This window comes from Coffea arabica, chromosome 11e (assembly GCF_036785885.1).
Source record: "Coffea arabica cultivar ET-39 chromosome 11e, Coffea Arabica ET-39 HiFi, whole genome shotgun sequence".
NCBI lineage: Eukaryota > Viridiplantae > Streptophyta > Magnoliopsida > Gentianales > Rubiaceae > Coffea > Coffea arabica.
This window is the reverse complement of record NC_092331.1, coordinates 32,397,095-32,420,105: the sequence shown is the minus strand read 5'-3', so window position 1 is coordinate 32,420,105 and position 23,011 is coordinate 32,397,095. Positions and strand designations below refer to the sequence as shown.

Genomic DNA, 23,011 nt, shown 5'->3' with positions numbered 1-23,011 from the left:
ATAAATGATTCCAAATCAAATCTAAAATAAATTAAACACCGTAAAAGTGTTTTATCCCAAGCAAAATATAAAATAAATTAAAACAATATAAAAGTGAAAAATAATATAATATATTATTTGTCCAAGTATAATAATTTCAACTTCACACAAATTAAATAAATTCGTTTAGGATTAAGTAATTAATGCCTTTGAAAAAAAGAATAACTTAGTTTAGTTAGATAAAATTATTTTTATGTTTATTAAATTATTTTTAACTCGTAAACGGGTCATATCGGGTCATATCAGGTCACCACGGGTTGACCCGAAATCGACCGGTTATCTTTTCGGGTTCATCGGGTCCAACCCGATTCTGACCCGAATTCCCGAAACCTCAACCCAAACCCATTAATTTCGTGTTAGGCTCGTGTCGTGTTTTCAGGTCGTGTCGAAAATTGCCACCCCTAGTTGCGGTGATACATTTGCGCCGACAAATTTGAGCGACGATCCGGGCTTTGATCGAGCCGTACCGTTCCTGATTTGTCTCGCGCCTTCAGACCCGCCTTCATGCTTCGACAAGAAGCAAAATATAAAGCAATCGTTCCGACGGAGCTAAATTACTACAGGATAAAGAACGAATAGGAAATTTGGATTTCGAAACAAAAAAGAGAGGGGTGCAACACGAGGACTTCCCAGGGGGTCACCCATCCTAGTACTACTCTCGCCCAAGCACGCTTAACTTCGGAGTTCTGATGGGATCCGGTGCATTAGTGCTGGTATGGTCGCACCAGCCATGTTCCTTTCGCTTTATTCTTTTAAACTACCCCGTCCTGCGAAGCAGTGTGGCTTTTCTTGACCGAAATTCATTTTAAGCGTCAATTCAAGCATTTTCCTCTTATCCTTTTATTTATTTACTTTATTTTTCTCTTTGTTATTGATTTGCACCCTGTTTTTTTCCCTCATCCCGCAACTCTAAATTATCATGAAATCAATCCTTCACGCTTGCAGTCAGGGGTGGCAATTCGGGTCCAAATCAGGTTGGCGGGTCGGGTTCGGGTCAACAGACCCGCCAGAAAATATGTTGACCCGAACCCCGACCCGCCAACCCGTGACGGGTCAGGTATGCTGACCCGAACCCGAAGATTTCAGGTTTACGGGGCGGCGGGTCGACCCGAAATGACCCGAAACTTAATTTTAATTTATTAATTTATCACTGTAATTTCTAATAAAATCAATTTCTCACAAAACTAATTACATAATCAAGTAATAAAAATTTAAATAAATGATTCCAAATCAAATCTAAAATAAATTAAACACCGTAAAAGTGTTTTATCCCAAGCAAAATATAAAATAAAATAAAACAATATAAAAGTGAAAAATAATATAATATATTATTTGTCCAAGTATAATAATTTTAACTTCACACAAATTAAATAAATTCGTTTAGGATTAAGTAATTAATGCCTTTGAAAAAAAGAATAACTTAGTTTAGTTAGATAAAATTATTTTTATGTTTATTAAATTATTTTTAACTCGTAAACGGGTCATATCGGGTCATATCAGGTCACCACGGGTTGACCCGAAATCGACCGGTTTTCTTTTCGGGTTCATCGGGTCCAACCGGATTCTGACCCGAATTCCCGAAACCTCAACCCAAACCCATTAATTTCGTGTTAGGCTCGTATCGTGTTTTCAGGTCGTGTCGAAAATTGCCACCCCTAGTTGCGGTGATACATTTGCGCCGACAAATTTGAGCGACGATCCGGGCTTTGATCGAGCCGTACCGTTCCTGATTTGTCTCGCGCCTTCAGACCCGCCTTCATGCTTCGACAAGAAGCAAAATATAAAGCAATCGTTCCGACGGAGCTAAATTACTACAGGATAAAGAACGAATAGGAAATTTGGATTTCGAAACAAAAAAGAGAGGGGTGCAACACGAGGACTTCCCAGGGGGTCACCCATCCTAGTACCACTCTCGCCCAAGCACGCTTAACTTCGGAGTTCTGATGGGATCCGGTGCATTAGTGCTGGTATGGTCGCACCCGCCATGTTCCTTTCGCTTTATTCTTTTAAACTACCCCGTCCTGCGAAGCAGTGTGGCTTTTCTAGACCGAAATTCATTTTAAGCGTCAATTCAAGCATTTTCCTCTTATCCTTTTATTTATTTACTTTATTTTTCTCTTTGTTATTGATTTGCACCCTGTTTTTTTCCCTCATCCCGCAACTCTAAATTATCATGAAATCAATCCTTCACGCTTGCAGTCAGGGGTGGCAATTCGGGTCCAAATCAGGTTGGCGGGTCGGGTTCGGGTCAACAGACCCGCCAGAAAATCTGTTGACCCGAACCCCGACCCGCCAACCCGTGACGGGTCAGGTATGCTGACCCGAACCCGAAGATTTCAGGTTTACGGGGCGGCGGGTCGACCCGAAATGACCCGAAACTTAATTTTAATTTATTAATTTATCACTGTAATTTCTAATAAAATCAATTTCTCACAAAACTAATTACATAATCAAGTAATAAAAATTTAAATAAATGATTCCAAATCAAATCTAAAATAAATTAAACACCGTAAAAGTGTTTTATCCCAAGCAAAATATAAAATAAATTAAAACAATATAAAAGTGAAAAATAATATAATATATTATTTGTCCAAGTATAATAATTTCAACTTCACACAAATTAAATAAATTCGTTTAGGATTAAGTAATTAATGCCTTTGAAAAAAAGAATAACTTAGTTTAGTTAGATAAAATTATTTTTATGTTTATTAAATTATTTTTAACTCGTAAACGGGTCATATCGGGTCATATCAGGTCACCACGGGTTGACCCGAAATCGACCGGTTATCTTTTCGGGTTCATCGGGTCCAACCCGATTCTGACCCGAATTCCCGAAACCTCAACCCAAACCCATTAATTTCGTGTTAGGCTCGTGTCGTGTTTTCAGGTCGTGTCGAAAATTGCCACCCCTAGTTGCGGTGATACATTTGCGCCGACAAATTTGAGCGACGATCCGGGCTTTGATCGAGCCGTACCGTTCCTGATTTGTCTCGCGCCTTCAGACCCGCCTTCATGCTTCGACAAGAAGCAAAATATAAAGCAATCGTTCCGACGGAGCTAAATTACTACAGGATAAAGAACGAATAGGAAATTTGGATTTCGAAACAAAAAAGAGAGGGGTGCAACACGAGGACTTCCCAGGGGGTCACCCATCCTAGTACTACTCTCGCCCAAGCACGCTTAACTTCGGAGTTCTGATGGGATCCGGTGCATTAGTGCTGGTATGGTCGCACCAGCCATGTTCCTTTCGCTTTATTCTTTTAAACTACCCCGTCCTGCGAAGCAGTGTGGCTTTTCTTGACCGAAATTCATTTTAAGCGTCAATTCAAGCATTTTCCTCTTATCCTTTTATTTATTTACTTTATTTTTCTCTTTGTTATTGATTTGCACCCTGTTTTTTTCCCTCATCCCGCAACTCTAAATTATCATGAAATCAATCCTTCACGCTTGCAGTCAGGGGTGGCAATTCGGGTCCAAATCAGGTTGGCGGGTCGGGTTCGGGTCAACAGACCCGCCAGAAAATCTGTTGACCCGAACCCCGACCCGCCAACCCGTGACGGGTCAGGTATGCTGACCCGAACCCGAAGATTTCAGGTTTACGGGGCGGCGGGTCGACCCGAAATGACCCGAAACTTAATTTTAATTTATTAATTTATCACTGTAATTTCTAATAAAATCAATTTCTCACAAAACTAATTACATAATCAAGTAATAAAAATTTAAATAAATGATTCCAAATCAAATCTAAAATAAATTAAACACCGTAAAAGTGTTTTATCCCAAGCAAAATATAAAATAAATTAAAACAATATAAAAGTGAAAAATAATATAATATATTATTTGTCCAAGTATAATAATTTCAACTTCACACAAATTAAATAAATTCGTTTAGGATTAAGTAATTAATGCCTTTGAAAAAAAGAATAACTTAGTTTAGTTAGATAAAATTATTTTTATGTTTATTAAATTATTTTTAACTCGTAAACGGGTCATATCGGGTCATATCAGGTCACCACGGGTTGACCCGAAATCGACCGGTTATCTTTTCGGGTTCATCGGGTCCAACCCGATTCTGACCCGAATTCCCGAAACCTCAACCCAAACCCATTAATTTCGTGTTAGGCTCGTGTCGTGTTTTCAGGTCGTGTCGAAAATTGCCACCCCTAGTTGCGGTGATACATTTGCGCCGACAAATTTGAGCGACGATCCGGGCTTTGATCGAGCCGTACCGTTCCTGATTTGTCTCGCGCCTTCAGACCCGCCTTCATGCTTCGACAAGAAGCAAAATATAAAGCAATCGTTCCGACGGAGCTAAATTACTACAGGATAAATAACGAATAGGAAATTTGGATTTCGAAACAAAAAAGAGAGGGGTGCAACACGAGGACTTCCCAGGGGGTCACCCATCCTAGTACTACTCTCGCCCAAGCACGCTTAACTTCGGAGTTCTGATGGGATCCGGTGCATTAGTGCTGGTATGGTCGCACCAGCCATGTTCCTTTCGCTTTATTCTTTTAAACTACCCCGTCCTGCGAAGCAGTGTGGCTTTTCTTGACCGAAATTCATTTTAAGCGTCAATTCAAGCATTTTCCTCTTATCCTTTTATTTATTTACTTTATTTTTCTCTTTGTTATTGATTTGCACCCTGTTTTTTTCCCTCATCCCGCAACTCTAAATTATCATGAAATCAATCCTTCACGCTTGCAGTCAGGGGTGGCAATTCGGGTCCAAATCAGGTTGGCGGGTCGGGTTCGGGTCAACAGACCCGCCAGAAAATCTGTTGACCCGAACCCCGACCCGCCAACCCGTGACGGGTCAGGTATGCTGACCCGAACCCGAAGATTTCAGGTTTACGGGGCGGCGGGTCGACCCGAAATGACCCGAAACTTAATTTTAATTTATTAATTTATCACAGTAATTTCTAATAAAATCAATTTCTCACAAAACTAATTACATAATCAAGTAATAAAAATTTAAATAAATGATTCCAAATCAAATCTAAAATAAATTAAACACCGTAAAAGTGTTTTATCCCAAGCAAAATATAAAATAAATTAAAACAATATAAAATTGAAAAATAATATAATATATTATTTGTCCAAGTATAATAATTTCAACTTCACACAAATTAAATAAATTCGTTTAGGATTAAGTAATTAATGCCTTTGAAAAAAAGAATAACTTAGTTTAGTTAGATAAAATTATTTTTATGTTTATTAAATTATTTTTAACTCGTAAACGGGTCATATCGGGTCATATCAGGTCACCACGGGTTGACCCGAAATCGACCGGTTTTCTTTTCGGGTTCATCGGGTCCAACCGGATTCTGACCCGAATTCCCGAAACCTCAACCCAAACCCATTAATTTCGTGTTAGGCTCGTATCGTGTTTTCAGGTCGTGTCGAAAATTGCCACCCCTAGTTGCGGTGATACATTTGCGCCGACAAATTTGAGCGACGATCCGGGCTTTGATCGAGCCGTACCGTTCCTGATTTGTCTCGCGCCTTCAGACCCGCCTTCATGCTTCGACAAGAAGCAAAATATAAAGCAATCGTTCCGACGGAGCTAAATTACTACAGGATAAAGAACGAATAGGAAATTTGGATTTCGAAACAAAAAAGAGAGGGGTGCAACACGAGGACTTCCCAGGGGGTCACCCATCCTAGTACCACTCTCGCCCAAGCACGCTTAACTTCGGAGTTCTGATGGGATCCGGTGCATTAGTGCTGGTATGGTCGCACCCGCCATGTTCCTTTCGCTTTATTCTTTTAAACTACCCCGTCCTGCGAAGCAGTGTGGCTTTTCTAGACCGAAATTCATTTTAAGCGTCAATTCAAGCATTTTCCTCTTATCCTTTTATTTATTTACTTTATTTTTCTCTTTGTTATTGATTTGCACCCTGTTTTTTTCCCTCATCCCGCAACTCTAAATTATCATGAAATCAATCCTTCACGCTTGCAGTCAGGGGTGGCAATTCGGGTCCAAATCAGGTTGGCGGGTCGGGTTCGGGTCAACAGACCCGCCAGAAAATCTGTTGACCCGAACCCCGACCCGCCAACCCGTGACGGGTCAGGTATGCTGACCCGAACCCGAAGATTTCAGGTTTACGGGGCGGCGGGTCGACCCGAAATGACCCGAAACTTAATTTTAATTTATTAATTTATCACTGTAATTTCTAATAAAATCAATTTCTCACAAAACTAATTACATAATCAAGTAATAAAAATTTAAATAAATGATTCCAAATCAAATCTAAAATAAATTAAACACCGTAAAAGTGTTTTATCCCAAGCAAAATATAAAATAAATTAAAACAATATAAAAGTGAAAAATAATATAATATATTATTTGTCCAAGTATAATAATTTCAACTTCACACAAATTAAATAAATTCGTTTAGGATTAAGTAATTAATGCCTTTGAAAAAAAGAATAACATAGTTTAGTTAGATAAAATTATTTTTATGTTTGTTAAATTATTTTTAACTCGTAAACGGGTCATATCGGGTCATATCAGGTCACCACGGGTTGACCCGAAATCGACCGGTTATCTTTTCGGGTTCATCGGGTCCAACCCGATTTTGACCCGAATTCCCGAAACCTCAACCCAAACCCATTAATTTCGTGTTAGGCTCGTGTCGTGTTTTCAGGTCGTGTCGAAAATTGCCACCCCTAGTTGCGGTGATACATTTGCGCCGACAAATTTGAGCGACGATCCGGGCTTTGATCGAGCCGTACCGTTCCTGATTTGTCTCGCGCCTTCAGACCCGCCTTCATGCTTCGACAAGAAGCAAAATATAAAGCAATCGTTCCGACGGAGCTAAATTACTACAGGATAAAGAACGAATAGGAAATTTGGATTTCGAAACAAAAAAGAGAGGGGTGCAACACGAGGACTTCCCAGGGGGTCACCCATCCTAGTACTACTCTCGCCCAAGCACGCTTAACTTCGGAGTTCTGATGGGATCCGGTGCATTAGTGCTGGTATGGTCGCACCGGCCATGTTCCTTTCGCTTTATTCTTTTAAACTACCCCGTCCTGCGAATCAGTGTGGCTTTTCTTGACCGAAATTCATTTTAAGCGTCAATTCAAGCATTTTCCTCTTATCCTTTTATTTATTTACTTTATTTTTCTCTTTGTTATTGATTTGCACCCTGTTTTTTTCCCTCATCCCGCAACTCTAAATTATCATGAAATCAATCCTTCACGCTTGCAGTCAGGGGTGGCAATTCGGGTCCAAATCAGGTTGGCGGGTCGGGTTCGGGTCAACAGACCCGCCAGAAAATCTGTTGACCCGAACCCCGACCCGCCAACCCGTGACGGGTCAGGTATGCTGACCCGAACCCGAAGATTTCAGGTTTACGGGGCGGCGGGTCGACCCGAAATGACCCGAAACTTAATTTTAATTTATTAATTTATCACTGTAATTTCTAATAAAATCAATTTCTCACAAAACTAATTACATAATCAAGTAATAAAAATTTAAATAAATGATTCCAAATCAAATCTAAAATAAATTAAACACCGTAAAAGTGTTTTATCCCAAGCAAAATATAAAATAAATTAAAACAATATAAAAGTGAAAAATAATATAATATATTATTTGTCCAAGTATAATAATTTCAACTTCACACAAATTAAATAAATTCGTTTAGGATTAAGTAATTAATGCCTTTGAAAAAAAGAATAACTTAGTTTAGTTAGATAAAATTATTTTTATGTTTATTAAATTATTTTTAACTCGTAAACGGGTCATATCGGGTCATATCAGGTCACCACGGGTTGACCCGAAATCGACCGGTTTTCTTTTCGGGTTCATCGGGTCCAACCGGATTCTGACCCGAATTCCCGAAACCTCAACCCAAACCCATTAATTTCGTGTTAGGCTCGTATCGTGTTTTCAGGTCGTGTCGAAAATTGCCACCCCTAGTTGCGGTGATACATTTGCGCCGACAAATTTGAGCGACGATCCGGGCTTTGATCGAGCCGTACCGTTCCTGATTTGTCTCGCGCCTTCAGACCCGCCTTCATGCTTCGACAAGAAGCAAAATATAAAGCAATCGTTCCGACGGAGCTAAATTACTACAGGATAAAGAACGAATAGGAAATTTGGATTTCGAAACAAAAAAGAGAGGGGTGCAACACGAGGACTTCCCAGGGGGTCACCCATCCTAGTACCACTCTCGCCCAAGCACGCTTAACTTCGGAGTTCTGTTGGGATCCGGTGCATTAGTGCTGGTATGGTCGCACCCGCCATGTTCCTTTCGCTTTATTCTTTTAAACTACCCCGTCCTGCGAAGCAGTGTGGCTTTTCTAGACCGAAATTCATTTTAAGCGTCAATTCAAGCATTTTCCTCTTATCCTTTTATTTATTTACTTTATTTTTTTTTTGTTATTGATTTGCACCCTGTTTTTTTCCCTCATCCCGCAACTCTAAATTATCATGAAATCAATCCTTCACGCTTGCAGTCAGGGGTGGCAATTCGGGTCCAAATCAGGTTGGCGGGTCGGGTTCGGGTCAACAGACCCGCCAGAAAATCTGTTGACCCGAACCCCGACCCGCCAACCCGTGACGGGTCAGGTATGCTGACCCGAACCCGAAGATTTCAGGTTTACGGGGCGGCGGGTCGACCCGAAATGACCCGAAACTTAATTTTAATTTATTAATTTATCACTGTAATTTCTAATAAAATCAATTTCTCACAAAACTAATTACATAATCAAGTAATAAAAATTTAAATAAATGATTCCAAATCAAATCTAAAATAAATTAAACACCGTAAAAGTGTTTTATCCCAAGCAAAATATAAAATAAATTAAAACAATATAAAAGTGAAAAATAATATAATATATTATTTGTCCATGTATAATAATTTCAACTTCACACAAATTAAATAAATTCGTTTAGGATTAAGTAATTAATGCCTTTGAAAAAAAGAATAACTTAGTTTAGTTAGATAAAATTATTGTTATGTTTATTAAATTATTTTTAACTCGTAAACGGGTCATATCGGGTCATATCAGGTCACCACGGGTTGACCCGAAATCGACCGGTTTTCTTTTCGGGTTCATCGGGTCCAACCGGATTCTGACCCGAATTCCCGAAACCTCAACCCAAACCCATTAATTTCGTGTTACGCTCGTATCGTGTTTTCAGGTCGTGTCGAAAATTGCCACCCCTAGTTGCGGTGATACATTTGCGCCGACAAATTTGAGCGACGATCCGGGCTTTGATCGAGCCGTACCGTTCCTCATTTGTCTCGCGCCTTCAGACCCGCCTTCATGCTTCGACAAGAAGCAAAATATAAAGCAATCGTTCCGACGGAGCTAAATTACTACAGGATAAAGAACGAATAAGAAATTTGGATTTCGAAACAAAAAAGAGAGGGGTGCAACACGAGGACTTCCCAGGGGGTCACCCATCCTAGTACCACTCTCGCCCAAGCACGCTTAACTTCGGAGTTCTGATGGGATCCGGTGCATTAGTGCTGGTATGATCGCACCCGCCATGTTCCTTTCGCTTTATTCTTTTAAACCACCCCGTGCTGCGAAACAGTGTGGCTTTTCTAGACCGAAATTCATTTTAAGCTTCGATTCAAGCATTTTCCTCTTATCCTTTTATTTATTTACTTTATATTTTTTTTGTTATTGATTTGCACCTTATTTTTTTCCCTCATCCCGCAACTCAAAATTATCATGAAATCAATCCTTCACGCTTGCGGTGATACATTTGCGCCGACAAATTTGAGCGACGATCCGGGCTTTGATCGAGCAATACCGTTCCTGATTTGTCTCGCGCCTTCAGACCCGCCTTCATGCTTCGACAAGAAGCAAAATATAAAGCAGTCGTTCCGACGGAGCTAAATTACTACAGGATAAAGAACGAATAGGAAATTTGGATTTCGAAACAAAAATGAGAGGGGTGCAACACGAGGACTTCCCAGGGGGTCACCCATCCTAGTACTACTCTCGTCCAAGCACGCTTAACTTCGGAGTTCTGATGGGATCCGGTGCATTAGTGCTGGTATGGTCGCACCAGCCATGTTCCTTTCGCTTTATTCTTTTAAACTACCCCGTCCTGCGAAGCAGTGTGGCTTTTCTAGACCGAAATTCATTTTAAGCGTCAATTCAAGCATTTTCCTCTTATCCTTTTATTTATTTACTTTATTTTTCTCTTTGTTATTGATTTGCACCCTGTTTTTTTCCCTCATCCCGCAACTCTAAATTATCATGAAATCAATCCTTCACGCTTGCGGTGATACATTTGCGCCGACAAATTTGAGCGACGATCCGAGCTTTGATCGAGCCGTACCGTTCCTGATTTGTCTCGCGCCTTCAGACCCGCATTCATGCTTCGACAAGAAGCAAAATATAAAGCAATCGTTCCGACGGAGCTAAATTACTACAGGATAAAGAACGAATAGGAAATTTGGATTTCGAAACAAAAAAGAGAGGGGTGCAACACGAGGACTTCCCAAGGGGTCACCCATCCTAGTACTACTCTCGCCCAAGCACGCTTAACTTTGGAGTTCTGATGGGATCCGGTGCAATAGTGCTGGTATGATCGCACCCGCCATGTTCCTTTCGCTTTATTCTTTTAAACCACCCCGTGCTGCGAAACAGTGTGGCTTTTCTAGACCGAAATTCATTTTAAGCTTCAATTCAAGCATTTTCCTCTTATCCTTTTATTTCTTTACTTTATATTTTTTTTGTTATTGATTTGCACCTTATTTTTTTCCCTCATCCCGCAACTCTAAATTATCATGAAATCAATCCTTCACGCTTGCGGTGATACATTTGCGCCGACAAATTTGAGCGACGATCCGGGCTTTGATCGAGCCGTACCGTTCCTGATTTGTCTCGCGCCTTCAGACCCGCCTTCATGCTTCGACAAGAAGCAAAATATAAAGCAATCGTTCCGACGGAGCTAAATTACTACAGGATAAAGAACGAATAGGAAATTTGGATTTCGAAACAAAAAAGAGAGGGGTGCAACACGAGGACTTCCCAGGGGGTCACCCATCCTAGTACCACTCTCGCCCAAGCACGCTTAACTTCGGAGTTCTGATGGGATCCGGTGCATTAGTGCTGGTATGGTCGCACCCGCCATGTTCCTTTCGCTTTATTCTTTTAAACTACCCCGTCCTGCGAAGCAGTGTGGTTTTTCTAGACCGAAATTCATTTTAAGCGTCAATTCAAGCATTTTCCTCTTATCCTTTTTTTTATTTACTTTATTTTTCTTTTTGTTATTGATTTGCACCCTGTTTTTTTCCCTAATCCCGCAACTCTAAATTATCATGAAATCAATCCTTCACGCTTGCAGTCAGGGGTGGCAATTCGGGTCCAAATCAGGTTGGCGGGTCGGGTTCGGGTCAACAGACCCGCCAGAAAATCTGTTGACCCGAACCCCGACCCGCCAACCCGTGACGGGTCAGGTATGCTGACCCGAACCCGAAGATTTCAGGTTTACGGGGCGGCGGGTCGACCCGAAATGACCCGAAACTTAATTTTAATTTATTAATTTATCACTGTAATTTCTAATAAAATCAATTTCTCACAAAACTAATTACATAATCAAGTAATAAAAATTTAAATAAATGATTCCAAATCAAATCTAAAATAAATTAAACACCGTAAAAGTGTTTTATCCCAAGCAAAATATAAAATAAATTAAAACAATATAAAAGTGAAAAATAATATAATATATTATTTGTCCAAGTATAATAATTTCAACTTCACACAAATTAAATAAATTCGTTTAGGATTAAGTAATTAATGCCTTTGAAAAAAAGAATAACTTAGTTTAGTTAGATAAAATTATTTTTATGTTTATTAAATTATTTTTAACTCGTAAACGGGTCATATCGGGTCATATCAGGTCACCACGGGTTGACCCGAAATCGACCGGTTATCTTTTCGGGTTCATCGGGTCCAACCCGATTCTGACCCGAATTCCCGAAACCTCAACCCAAACCCATTAATTTCGTGTTAGGCTCGTGTCGTGTTTTCAGGTCGTGTCGAAAATTGCCACCCCTAGTTGCGGTGATACATTTGCGCCGACAAATTTGAGCGACGATCCGGGCTTTGATCGAGCCGTACCGTTCCTGATTTGTCTCGCGCCTTCAGACCCGCCTTCATGCTTCGACAAGAAGCAAAATATAAAGCAATCGTTCCGACGGAGCTAAATTACTACAGGATAAATAACGAATAGGAAATTTGGATTTCGAAACAAAAAAGAGAGGGGTGCAACACGAGGACTTCCCAGGGGGTCACCCATCCTAGTACTACTCTCGCCCAAGCACGCTTAACTTCGGAGTTCTGATGGGATCCGGTGCATTAGTGCTGGTATGGTCGCACCAGCCATGTTCCTTTCGCTTTATTCTTTTAAACTACCCCGTCCTGCGAAGCAGTGTGGCTTTTCTTGACCGAAATTCATTTTAAGCGTCAATTCAAGCATTTTCCTCTTATCCTTTTATTTATTTACTTTATTTTTCTCTTTGTTATTGATTTGCACCCTGTTTTTTTCCCTCATCCCGCAACTCTAAATTATCATGAAATCAATCCTTCACGCTTGCAGTCAGGGGTGGCAATTCGGGTCCAAATCAGGTTGGCGGGTCGGGTTCGGGTCAACAGACCCGCCAGAAAATCTGTTGACCCGAACCCCGACCCGCCAACCCGTGACGGGTCAGGTATGCTGACCCGAACCCGAAGATTTCAGGTTTACGGGGCGGCGGGTCGACCCGAAATGACCCGAAACTTAATTTTAATTTATTAATTTATCACAGTAATTTCTAATAAAATCAATTTCTCACAAAACTAATTACATAATCAAGTAATAAAAATTTAAATAAATGATTCCAAATCAAATCTAAAATAAATTAAACACCGTAAAAGTGTTTTATCCCAAGCAAAATATAAAATAAATTAAAACAATATAAAATTGAAAAATAATATAATATATTATTTGTCCAAGTATAATAATTTCAACTTCACACAAATTAAATAAATTCGTTTAGGATTAAGTAATTAATGCCTTTGAAAAAAAGAATAACTTAGTTTAGTTAGATAAAATTATTTTTATGTTTATTAAATTATTTTTAACTCGTAAACGGGTCATATCGGGTCATATCAGGTCACCACGGGTTGACCCGAAATCGACCGGTTTTCTTTTCGGGTTCATCGGGTCCAACCGGATTCTGACCCGAATTCCCGAAACCTCAACCCAAACCCATTAATTTCGTGTTAGGCTCGTATCGTGTTTTCAGGTCGTGTCGAAAATTGCCACCCCTAGTTGCGGTGATACATTTGCGCCGACAAATTTGAGCGACGATCCGGGCTTTGATCGAGCCGTACCGTTCCTGATTTGTCTCGCGCCTTCAGACCCGCCTTCATGCTTCGACAAGAAGCAAAATATAAAGCAATCGTTCCGACGGAGCTAAATTACTACAGGATAAAGAACGAATAGGAAATTTGGATTTCGAAACAAAAAAGAGAGGGGTGCAACACGAGGACTTCCCAGGGGGTCACCCATCCTAGTACCACTCTCGCCCAAGCACGCTTAACTTCGGAGTTCTGATGGGATCCGGTGCATTAGTGCTGGTATGGTCGCACCCGCCATGTTCCTTTCGCTTTATTCTTTTAAACTACCCCGTCCTGCGAAGCAGTGTGGCTTTTCTAGACCGAAATTCATTTTAAGCGTCAATTCAAGCATTTTCCTCTTATCCTTTTATTTATTTACTTTATTTTTCTCTTTGTTATTGATTTGCACCCTGTTTTTTTCCCTCATCCCGCAACTCTAAATTATCATGAAATCAATCCTTCACGCTTGCAGTCAGGGGTGGCAATTCGGGTCCAAATCAGGTTGGCGGGTCGGGTTCGGGTCAACAGACCCGCCAGAAAATCTGTTGACCCGAACCCCGACCCGCCAACCCGTGACGGGTCAGGTATGCTGACCCGAACCCGAAGATTTCAGGTTTACGGGGCGGCGGGTCGACCCGAAATGACCCGAAACTTAATTTTAATTTATTAATTTATCACTGTAATTTCTAATAAAATCAATTTCTCACAAAACTAATTACATAATCAAGTAATAAAAATTTAAATAAATGATTCCAAATCAAATCTAAAATAAATTAAACACCGTAAAAGTGTTTTATCCCAAGCAAAATATAAAATAAATTAAAACAATATAAAAGTGAAAAATAATATAATATATTATTTGTCCAAGTATAATAATTTCAACTTCACACAAATTAAATAAATTCGTTTAGGATTAAGTAATTAATGCCTTTGAAAAAAAGAATAACTTAGTTTAGTTAGATAAAATTATTTTTATGTTTATTAAATTATTTTTAACTCGTAAACGGGTCATATCGGGTCATATCAGGTCACCACGGGTTGACCCGAAATCGACCGGTTATCTTTTCGGGTTCATCGGGTCCAACCCGATTCTGACCCGAATTCCCGAAACCTCAACCCAAACCCATTAATTTCGTGTTAGGCTCGTGTCGTGTTTTCAGGTCGTGTCGAAAATTGCCACCCCTAGTTGCGGTGATACATTTGCGCCGACAAATTTGAGCGACGATCCGGGCTTTGATCGAGCCGTACCGTTCCTGATTTGTCTCGCGCCTTCAGACCCGCCTTCATGCTTCGACAAGAAGCAAAATATAAAGCAATCGTTCCGACGGAGCTAAATTACTACAGGATAAATAACGAATAGGAAATTTGGATTTCGAAACAAAAAAGAGAGGGGTGCAACACGAGGACTTCCCAGGGGGTCACCCATCCTAGTACTACTCTCGCCCAAGCACGCTTAACTTCGGAGTTCTGATGGGATCCGGTGCATTAGTGCTGGTATGGTCGCACCAGCCATGTTCCTTTCGCTTTATTCTTTTAAACTACCCCGTCCTGCGAAGCAGTGTGGCTTTTCTTGACCGAAATTCATTTTAAGCGTCAATTCAAGCATTTTCCTCTTATCCTTTTATTTATTTACTTTATTTTTCTCTTTGTTATTGATTTGCACCCTGTTTTTTTCCCTCATCCCGCAACTCTAAATTATCATGAAATCAATCCTTCACGCTTGCAGTCAGGGGTGGCAATTCGGGTCCAAATCAGGTTGGCGGGTCGGGTTCGGGTCAACAGACCCGCCAGAAAATCTGTTGACCCGAACCCCGACCCGCCAACCCGTGACGGGTCAGGTATGCTGACCCGAACCCGAAGATTTCAGGTTTACGGGGCGGCGGGTCGACCCGAAATGACCCGAAACTTAATTTTAATTTATTAATTTATCACAGTAATTTCTAATAAAATCAATTTCTCACAAAACTAATTACATAATCAAGTAATAAAAATTTAAATAAATGATTCCAAATCAAATCTAAAATAAATTAAACACCGTAAAAGTGTTTTATCCCAAGCAAAATATAAAATAAATTAAAACAATATAAAATTGAAAAATAATATAATATATTATTTGTCCAAGTATAATAATTTCAACTTCACACAAATTAAATAAATTCGTTTAGGATTAAGTAATTAATGCCTTTGAAAAAAAGAATAACTTAGTTTAGTTAGATAAAATTATTTTTATGTTTATTAAATTATTTTTAACTCGTAAACGGGTCATATCGGGTCATATCAGGTCACCACGGGTTGACCCGAAATCGACCGGTTTTCTTTTCGGGTTCATCGGGTCCAACCGGATTCTGACCCGAATTCCCGAAACCTCAACCCAAACCCATTAATTTCGTGTTAGGCTCGTATCGTGTTTTCAGGTCGTGTCGAAAATTGCCACCCCTAGTTGCGGTGATACATTTGCGCCGACAAATTTGAGCGACGATCCGGGCTTTGATCGAGCCGTACCGTTCCTGATTTGTCTCGCGCCTTCAGACCCGCCTTCATGCTTCGACAAGAAGCAAAATATAAAGCAATCGTTCCGACGGAGCTAAATTACTACAGGATAAAGAACGAATAGGAAATTTGGATTTCGAAACAAAAAAGAGAGGGGTGCAACACGAGGACTTCCCAGGGGGTCACCCATCCTAGTACCACTCTCGCCCAAGCACGCTTAACTTCGGAGTTCTGATGGGATCCGGTGCATTAGTGCTGGTATGGTCGCACCCGCCATGTTCCTTTCGCTTTATTCTTTTAAACTACCCCGTCCTGCGAAGCAGTGTGGCTTTTCTAGACCGAAATTCATTTTAAGCGTCAATTCAAGCATTTTCCTCTTATCCTTTTATTTATTTACTTTATTTTTCTCTTTGTTATTGATTTGCACCCTGTTTTTTTCCCTCATCCCGCAACTCTAAATTATCATGAAATCAATCCTTCACGCTTGCAGTCAGGGGTGGCAATTCGGGTCCAAATCAGGTTGGCGGGTCGGGTTCGGGTCAACAGACCCGCCAGAAAATCTGTTGACCCGAACCCCGACCCGCCAACCCGTGACGGGTCAGGTATGCTGACCCGAACCCGAAGATTTCAGGTTTACGGGGCGGCGGGTCGACCCGAAATGACCCGAAACTTAATTTTAATTTATTAATTTATCACTGTAATTTCTAATAAAATCAATTTCTCACAAAACTAATTACATAATCAAGTAATAAAAATTTAAATAAATGATTCCAAATCAAATCTAAAATAAATTAAACACCGTAAAAGTGTTTTATCCCAAGCAAAATATAAAATAAATTAAAACAATATAAAAGTGAAAAATAATATAATATATTATTTGTCCAAGTATAATAATTTCAACTTCACACAAATTAAATAAATTCGTTTAGGATTAAGTAATTAATGCCTTTGAAAAAAAGAATAACTTAGTTTAGTTAGATAAAATTATTTTTATGTTTATTAAATTATTTTTAACTCGTAAACGGGTCATATCGGGTCATATCAGGTCACCACGGGTTGACCCGAAATCGACCGGTTATCTTTTCGGGTTCATCGGGTCCAACCCGATTCTGACCCGAATTCCCGAAACCTCAACCCAAACCCATTAATTTCGTGTTAGGCTCGTGTCGTGTTTTCAGGTCGTGTCGAAAATTGCCACCCCTAGTTGCGGTGATACATTTGCGCCGACAAATTTGAGCGACGATCCGGGCTTTGATCGAGCCGTACCGTTCCTGATTTGTCTCGCGCCTTCAGACCCGCCTTCATGCTTCGACAAGAAGCAAAATATAAAGCAATCGTTCCGACGGAGCTAAATTACTACAGGATAAAGAACGAATAGGAAATTTGGATTTCGAAACAAAAAAGAGAGGGGTGCAACACGAGGACTTCCCAGGGGGTCACCCATCCTAGTACTACTCTCGCCCAAGCACGCTTAACTTCGGAGTTCTGATGGGATCCGGTGCATTAGTGCTGGTATGGTCGCACCAGCCATGTTCCTTTCGCTTTATTCTTTTAAACTACCCCGTCCTGCGAAGCAGTGTGGCTTTTGTTGACCGAAATTCATTTTAAGCGTCAATTCAAGCATTTTCCTCTTATCCTTTTATTTATTTACTTTATTTTTCTCTTTGTTATTGATTTGCACCCTGTTTTTTTCCCTCATCCCGCAACTCTAAATTATCATGAAATCAATCCTTCACGCTTGCAGTCAGGGGTGGCAATTCGGGTCCAAATCAGGTTGGCGGGTCGGGTTCGGGTCAACAGACCCGCCAGAAAATCTGTTGACCCGAACCCCGACCCGCCAACCCGTGACGGGTCAGGTATGCTGACCCGAACCCGAAGATTTCAGGTTTACGGGGCGGCGGGTCGACCCGAAATGACCCGAAACTTAATTTTAATTTATTAATTTATCACTGTAATTTCTAATAAAATCAATTTCTCACAAAACTAATTACATAATCAAGTAATAAAAATTTAAATAAATGATTCCAAATCAAATCTAAAATAAATTAAACACCGTAAAAGTGTTTTATCCCAAGCAAAATATAAAATAAATTAAAACAATATAAAATTGAAAAATAATATAATATATTATTTGTCCAAGTATAATAATTTCAACTTCACACAAATTAAATAAATTCGTTTAGGATTAAGTAATTAATGCCTTTGAAAAAAAGAATAACTTAGTTTAGTTAGATAAAATTATTTTTATGTTTATTAAATTATTTTTAACTCGTAAACGGGTCATATCGGGTCATATCAGGTCACCACGGGTTGACCCGAAATCGACCGGTTTTCTTTTCGGGTTCATCGGGTCCAACCGGATTCTGACCCGAATTCCCGAAACCTCAACCCAAACCCATTAATTTCATGTTAGGCTCGTATCGTGTTTTCAGGTCGTGTCGAAAATTGCCACCCCTAGTTGCGGTGATACATTTGCGCCGACAAATTTGAGCGACGATCCGGGCTTTGATCGAGCCGTACCGTTCCTGATTTGTCTCGCGCTTTCAGACCCGCCTTCATGCTTCGACAAGAAGCAAAATATAAAGCAATCGTTCCGACGGAGCTAAATTACTACAGGATAAAGAACGAATTGGAAATTTGGATTTCGAAACAAAAAAGAGAGGGGTGCAACACGAGGACTTCCCAGGGGGTCACCCATCCTAGTACCACTCTCGCCCAAGCACGCTTAACTTCGGAGTTCTGATGGGATCCGGTGCATTAGTGCTGGTATGGTCGCACCCGCCATGTTCCTTTCGCTTTATTCTTTTAAACTACCCCGTCCTGCGAAGCAGTGTGGCTTTTCTAGACCGAAATTCATTTTAAGCGTCAATTCAAGCATTTTCCTCTTATCCTTTTATTTATTTACTTTATTTTTTTTTTGTTATTGATTTGCACCCTGTTTTTTTCCCTCATCCCGCAACTCTAAATTATCATGAAATCAATCCTTCACGCTTGCAGTCAGGGGTGGCAATTCGGGTCCAAATCAGGTTGGCGGGTCGGGTTCGGGTCAACAGACCCGCCAGAAAATCTGTTGACCCGAACCCCGACCCGCCAACCCGTGACGGGTCAGGTATGCTGACCCGAACCCGAAGATTTCAGGTTTACGGGGCGGCGGGTCGACCCGAAATGACCCGAAACTTAATTTTAATTTATTAATTTATCACTGTAATTTCTAATAAAATCAATTTCTCACAAAACTAATTACATAATCAAGTAATAAAAATTTAAATAAATGATTCCAAATCAAATCTAAAATAAATTAAACACCGTAAAAGTGTTTTATCCCAAGCAAAATATAAAATAAATTAAAACAATATAAAAGTGAAAAATAATATAATATATTATTTGTCCAAGTATAATAATTTCAACTTCACACAAATTAAATAAATTCGTTTAGGATTAAGTAATTAATGCCTTTGAAAAAAAGAATAACTTAGTTTAGTTAGATAAAATTATTTTTATGTTTATTAAATTATTTTTAACTCGTAAACGGGTCATATCGGGTCATATCAGGTCACCACGGGTTGACCCGAAATCGACCGGTTATCTTTTCGGGTTCATCGGGTCCAACCCGATTCTGACCCGAATTCCCGAAACCTCAACCCAAACCCATTAATTTCGTGTTAGGCTCGTGTCGTGTTTTCAGGTCGTGTCGAAAATTGCCACCCCTAGTTGCGGTGATACATTTGCGCCGACAAATTTGAGCGACGATCCGGGCTTTGATCGAGCCGTACCGTTCCTGATTTGTCTCGCGCCTTCAGACCCGCCTTCATGCTTCGACAAGAAGCAAAATATAAAGCAATCGTTCCGACGGAGCTAAATTACTACAGGATAAAGAACGAATAGGAAATTTGGATTTCGAAACAAAAAAGAGAGGGGTGCAACACGAGGACTTCCCAGGGGGTCACCCATCCTAGTACTACTCTCGCCCAAGCACGCTTAACTTCGGAGTTCTGATGGGATCCGGTGCATTAGTGCTGGTATGGTCGCACCAGCCATGTTCCTTTCGCTTTATTCTTTTAAACTACCCCGTCCTGCGAAGCAGTGTGGCTTTTCTTGACCGAAATTCATTTTAAGCGTCAATTCAAGTATTTTCCTCTTATCCTTTTATTTATTTACTTTATTTTTCTCTTTGTTATTGATTTGCACCCTGTTTTTTTCCCTCATCCCGCAACTCTAAATTATCATGAAATCAATCCTTCACGCTTGCAGTCAGGGGTGGCAATTCGGGTCCAAATCAGGTTGGCGGGTCGGGTTCGGGTCAACAGACCCGCCAGAAAATCTGTTGACCCGAACCCCGACCCGCCAACCCGTGACGGGTCAGGTATGCTGACCCGAACCCGAAGATTTCAGGTTTACGGGGCGGCGGGTCGACCCGAAATGACCCGAAACTTAATTTTAATTTATTAATTTATCACTGTAATTTCTAATAAAATCAATTTCTCACAAAACTAATTACATAATCAAGTAATAAAAATTTAAATAAATGATTCCAAATCAAATCTAAAATAAATTAAACACCGTAAAAGTGTTTTATCCCAAGCAAAATATAAAATAAATTAAAACAATATAAAATTGAAAAATAATATAATATATTATTTGTCCAAGTATAATAATTTCAACTTCACACAAATTAAATAAATTCGTTTAGGATTAAGTAATTAATGCCTTTGAAAAAAAGAATAACTTAGTTTAGTTAGATAAAATTATTTTTATGTTTATTAAATTATTTTTAACTCGTAAACGGGTCATATCGGGTCATATCAGGTCACCACGGGTTGACCCGAAATCGACCGGTTTTCTTTTCGGGTTCATCGGGTCCAACCGGATTCTGACCCGAATTCCCGAAACCTCAACCCAAACCCATTAATTTCGTGTTAGGCTCGTATCGTGTTTTCAGGTCGTGTCGAAAATTGCCACCCCTAGTTGCGGTGATACATTTGCGCCGACAAATTTGAGCGACGATCCGGGCTTTGATCGAGCCGTACCGTTCCTGATTTGTCTCGCGCCTTCAGACCCGCCTTCATGCTTCGACAAGAAGCAAAATATAAAGCAATCGTTCCGACGGAGCTAAATTACTACAGGATAAAGAACGAATAGGAAATTTGGATTTCGAAACAAAAAAGAGAGGGGTGCAACACGAGGACTTCCCAGGGGGTCACCCATCCTAGTACCACTCTCGCCCAAGCACGCTTAACTTCGGAGTTCTGATGGGATCCGGTGCATTAGTGCTGGTATGATCGCACCCGCCATGTTCCTTTCGCTTTATTCTTTTAAACCACCCCGTGCTGCGAAACAGTGTGGCTTTTCTAGACCGAAATTCATTTTAAGCTTCGATTCAAGCATTTTCCTCTTATCCTTTTATTTATTTACTTTATATTTTTTTTGTTATTGATTTGCACCTTATTTTTTTCCCTCATCCCGCAACTCAAAATTATCATGAAATCAATCCTTCACGCTTGCGGTGATACATTTGCGCCGACAAATTTGAGCGACGATCCGGGCTTTGATCGAGCAATACCGTTCCTGATTTGTCTCGCGCCTTCAGACCCGCCTTCATGCTTCGACAAGAAGCAAAATATAAAGCAGTCGTTCCGACGGAGCTAAATTACTACAGGATAAAGAACGAATAGGAAATTTGGATTTCGAAACAAAAATGAGAGGGGTGCAACACGAGGACTTCCCAGGGGGTCACCCATCCTAGTACTACTCTCGCCCAAGCACGCTTAACTTCGGAGTTCTGATGGGATCCGGTGCATTAGTGCTGGTATGGTCGCACCAGCCATGTTCCTTTCGCTTTATTCTTTTAAACTACCCCGTCCTGCGAAGCAGTGTGGCTTTTCTAGACCGAAATTCATTTTAAGCGTCAATTCAAGCATTTTCCTCTTATCCTTTTATTTATTTACTTTATTTTTCTCTTTGTTATTGATTTGCACCCTGTTTTTTTCCCTCATCCCGCAACTCTAAATTATCATGAAATCAATCCTTCACGCTTGCCGTGATACATTTGCGCCGACAAATTTGAGCGACGATCCGAGCTTTGATCGAGCCGTACCGTTCCTGATTTGTCTCGCGCCTTCAGACCCGCATTCATGCTTCGACAAGAAGCAAAATATAAAGCAATCGTTCCGACGGAGCTAAATTACTACAGGATAAAGAACGAATAGGAAATTTGGATTTCGAAACAAAAAAGAGAGGGGTGCAACACGAGGACTTCCCAGGGGGTCACCCATCCTAGTACTACTCTCGCCCAAGCACGCTTAACTTTGGAGTTCTGATGGGATCCGGTGCAATAGTGCTGGTATGATCGCACCCGCCATGTTCCTTTCGCTTTATTCTTTTAAACCACCCCGTGCTGCGAAACAGTGTGGCTTTTCTAGACCGAAATTCATTTTAAGCTTCAATTCAAGCATTTTCCTCTTATCCTTTTATTTATTTACTTTATATTTTTTTTGTTATTGATTTGCACCTTATTTTTTTCCCTCATCCCGCAACTCTAAATTATCATGAAATCAATCCTTCACGCTTGCGGTGATACATTTGCGCCGACAAATTTGAGCGACGATCCGGGCTTTGATCGAGCCGTACCGTTCCTGATTTGTCTCGCGCCTTCAGACCCGCCTTCATGCTTCGACAAGAAGCAAAATATAAAGCAATCGTTCCGACGGAGCTAAATTACTACAGGATAAAGAACGAATAGGAAATTTGGATTTCGAAACAAAAAAGAGAGGGGTGCAACACGAGGACTTCCCAGGGGGTCACTCATCCTAGTACCACTCTCGCCCAAGCACGCTTAACTTCGGAGTTCTGATGGGATCCGGTGCATTAGTGCTGGTATGATCGCACCCGCCATGTTCCTTTCGCTTTATTCTTTTAAACCACCCCGTGCTGCGAAACAGTGTGGCTTTTCTAGACCGAAATTCATTTTAAGCTTCGATTCAAGCATTTTCCTCTTATCCTTTTATTTATTTACTTTATATTTTTTTTGTTATTGATTTGCACCTTATTTTTTTCCCTCATCCCGCAACTCAAAATTATCATGAAATCAATCCTTCACGCTTGCGGTGATACATTTGCGCCGACAA

The 23,011-nt window shown here is 40.3% G+C and overlaps 22 non-coding genes across 22 annotated transcripts; all 22 read right to left on the bottom strand.

Moving 5' to 3' along the window:
• Positions 1-647: 647 nt before the first annotated feature.
• LOC140030067 (5S ribosomal RNA) lies at positions 648-766 on the bottom strand. Its single transcript, XR_011833981.1, has one exon. It is a non-coding gene; the product is annotated as a 5S ribosomal RNA (ribosomal RNA).
• A 1,135-nt stretch (positions 767-1,901) lies between these two features.
• LOC140030596 (5S ribosomal RNA) lies at positions 1,902-2,020 on the bottom strand. The gene has a single exon (XR_011834511.1). It is a non-coding gene; the product is annotated as a 5S ribosomal RNA (ribosomal RNA).
• Positions 2,021-3,155: 1,135 nt separating this feature from the next.
• On the bottom strand, positions 3,156-3,274 carry LOC140030066 (5S ribosomal RNA). Its single transcript, XR_011833980.1, has one exon. It is a non-coding gene; the product is annotated as a 5S ribosomal RNA (ribosomal RNA).
• A 1,135-nt stretch (positions 3,275-4,409) lies between these two features.
• LOC140030065 (5S ribosomal RNA) lies at positions 4,410-4,528 on the bottom strand. The gene has a single exon (XR_011833979.1). It is a non-coding gene; the product is annotated as a 5S ribosomal RNA (ribosomal RNA).
• A 1,135-nt stretch (positions 4,529-5,663) lies between these two features.
• Positions 5,664-5,782, bottom strand: LOC140030595 (5S ribosomal RNA). The gene has a single exon (XR_011834510.1). It is a non-coding gene; the product is annotated as a 5S ribosomal RNA (ribosomal RNA).
• Positions 5,783-6,917: 1,135 nt separating this feature from the next.
• On the bottom strand, positions 6,918-7,036 carry LOC140030757 (5S ribosomal RNA). Its single transcript, XR_011834676.1, has one exon. It is a non-coding gene; the product is annotated as a 5S ribosomal RNA (ribosomal RNA).
• Positions 7,037-8,171: 1,135 nt separating this feature from the next.
• On the bottom strand, positions 8,172-8,290 carry LOC140031323 (5S ribosomal RNA). Its single transcript, XR_011835244.1, has one exon. It is a non-coding gene; the product is annotated as a 5S ribosomal RNA (ribosomal RNA).
• Positions 8,291-9,424: 1,134 nt separating this feature from the next.
• LOC140030755 (5S ribosomal RNA) lies at positions 9,425-9,543 on the bottom strand. The gene has a single exon (XR_011834674.1). It is a non-coding gene; the product is annotated as a 5S ribosomal RNA (ribosomal RNA).
• Positions 9,544-9,957: 414 nt separating this feature from the next.
• Positions 9,958-10,076, bottom strand: LOC140030861 (5S ribosomal RNA). Its single transcript, XR_011834780.1, has one exon. It is a non-coding gene; the product is annotated as a 5S ribosomal RNA (ribosomal RNA).
• Positions 10,077-10,491: 415 nt separating this feature from the next.
• LOC140031267 (5S ribosomal RNA) lies at positions 10,492-10,610 on the bottom strand. Its single transcript, XR_011835188.1, has one exon. It is a non-coding gene; the product is annotated as a 5S ribosomal RNA (ribosomal RNA).
• A 414-nt stretch (positions 10,611-11,024) lies between these two features.
• LOC140030594 (5S ribosomal RNA) lies at positions 11,025-11,143 on the bottom strand. Its single transcript, XR_011834509.1, has one exon. It is a non-coding gene; the product is annotated as a 5S ribosomal RNA (ribosomal RNA).
• Positions 11,144-12,278: 1,135 nt separating this feature from the next.
• Positions 12,279-12,397, bottom strand: LOC140030064 (5S ribosomal RNA). Its single transcript, XR_011833978.1, has one exon. It is a non-coding gene; the product is annotated as a 5S ribosomal RNA (ribosomal RNA).
• Positions 12,398-13,532: 1,135 nt separating this feature from the next.
• On the bottom strand, positions 13,533-13,651 carry LOC140030592 (5S ribosomal RNA). The gene has a single exon (XR_011834507.1). It is a non-coding gene; the product is annotated as a 5S ribosomal RNA (ribosomal RNA).
• A 1,135-nt stretch (positions 13,652-14,786) lies between these two features.
• LOC140030063 (5S ribosomal RNA) lies at positions 14,787-14,905 on the bottom strand. Its single transcript, XR_011833977.1, has one exon. It is a non-coding gene; the product is annotated as a 5S ribosomal RNA (ribosomal RNA).
• Positions 14,906-16,040: 1,135 nt separating this feature from the next.
• LOC140030591 (5S ribosomal RNA) lies at positions 16,041-16,159 on the bottom strand. Its single transcript, XR_011834506.1, has one exon. It is a non-coding gene; the product is annotated as a 5S ribosomal RNA (ribosomal RNA).
• A 1,135-nt stretch (positions 16,160-17,294) lies between these two features.
• On the bottom strand, positions 17,295-17,413 carry LOC140030061 (5S ribosomal RNA). The gene has a single exon (XR_011833975.1). It is a non-coding gene; the product is annotated as a 5S ribosomal RNA (ribosomal RNA).
• A 1,135-nt stretch (positions 17,414-18,548) lies between these two features.
• LOC140030590 (5S ribosomal RNA) lies at positions 18,549-18,667 on the bottom strand. The gene has a single exon (XR_011834505.1). It is a non-coding gene; the product is annotated as a 5S ribosomal RNA (ribosomal RNA).
• A 1,134-nt stretch (positions 18,668-19,801) lies between these two features.
• LOC140030060 (5S ribosomal RNA) lies at positions 19,802-19,920 on the bottom strand. The gene has a single exon (XR_011833974.1). It is a non-coding gene; the product is annotated as a 5S ribosomal RNA (ribosomal RNA).
• Positions 19,921-21,055: 1,135 nt separating this feature from the next.
• LOC140030754 (5S ribosomal RNA) lies at positions 21,056-21,174 on the bottom strand. The gene has a single exon (XR_011834673.1). It is a non-coding gene; the product is annotated as a 5S ribosomal RNA (ribosomal RNA).
• A 414-nt stretch (positions 21,175-21,588) lies between these two features.
• LOC140030059 (5S ribosomal RNA) lies at positions 21,589-21,707 on the bottom strand. The gene has a single exon (XR_011833973.1). It is a non-coding gene; the product is annotated as a 5S ribosomal RNA (ribosomal RNA).
• Positions 21,708-22,122: 415 nt separating this feature from the next.
• Positions 22,123-22,241, bottom strand: LOC140031085 (5S ribosomal RNA). Its single transcript, XR_011835006.1, has one exon. It is a non-coding gene; the product is annotated as a 5S ribosomal RNA (ribosomal RNA).
• Positions 22,242-22,655: 414 nt separating this feature from the next.
• LOC140031640 (5S ribosomal RNA) lies at positions 22,656-22,774 on the bottom strand. The gene has a single exon (XR_011835562.1). It is a non-coding gene; the product is annotated as a 5S ribosomal RNA (ribosomal RNA).
• Between the last annotated feature and the right edge of the window lie 237 nt (positions 22,775-23,011).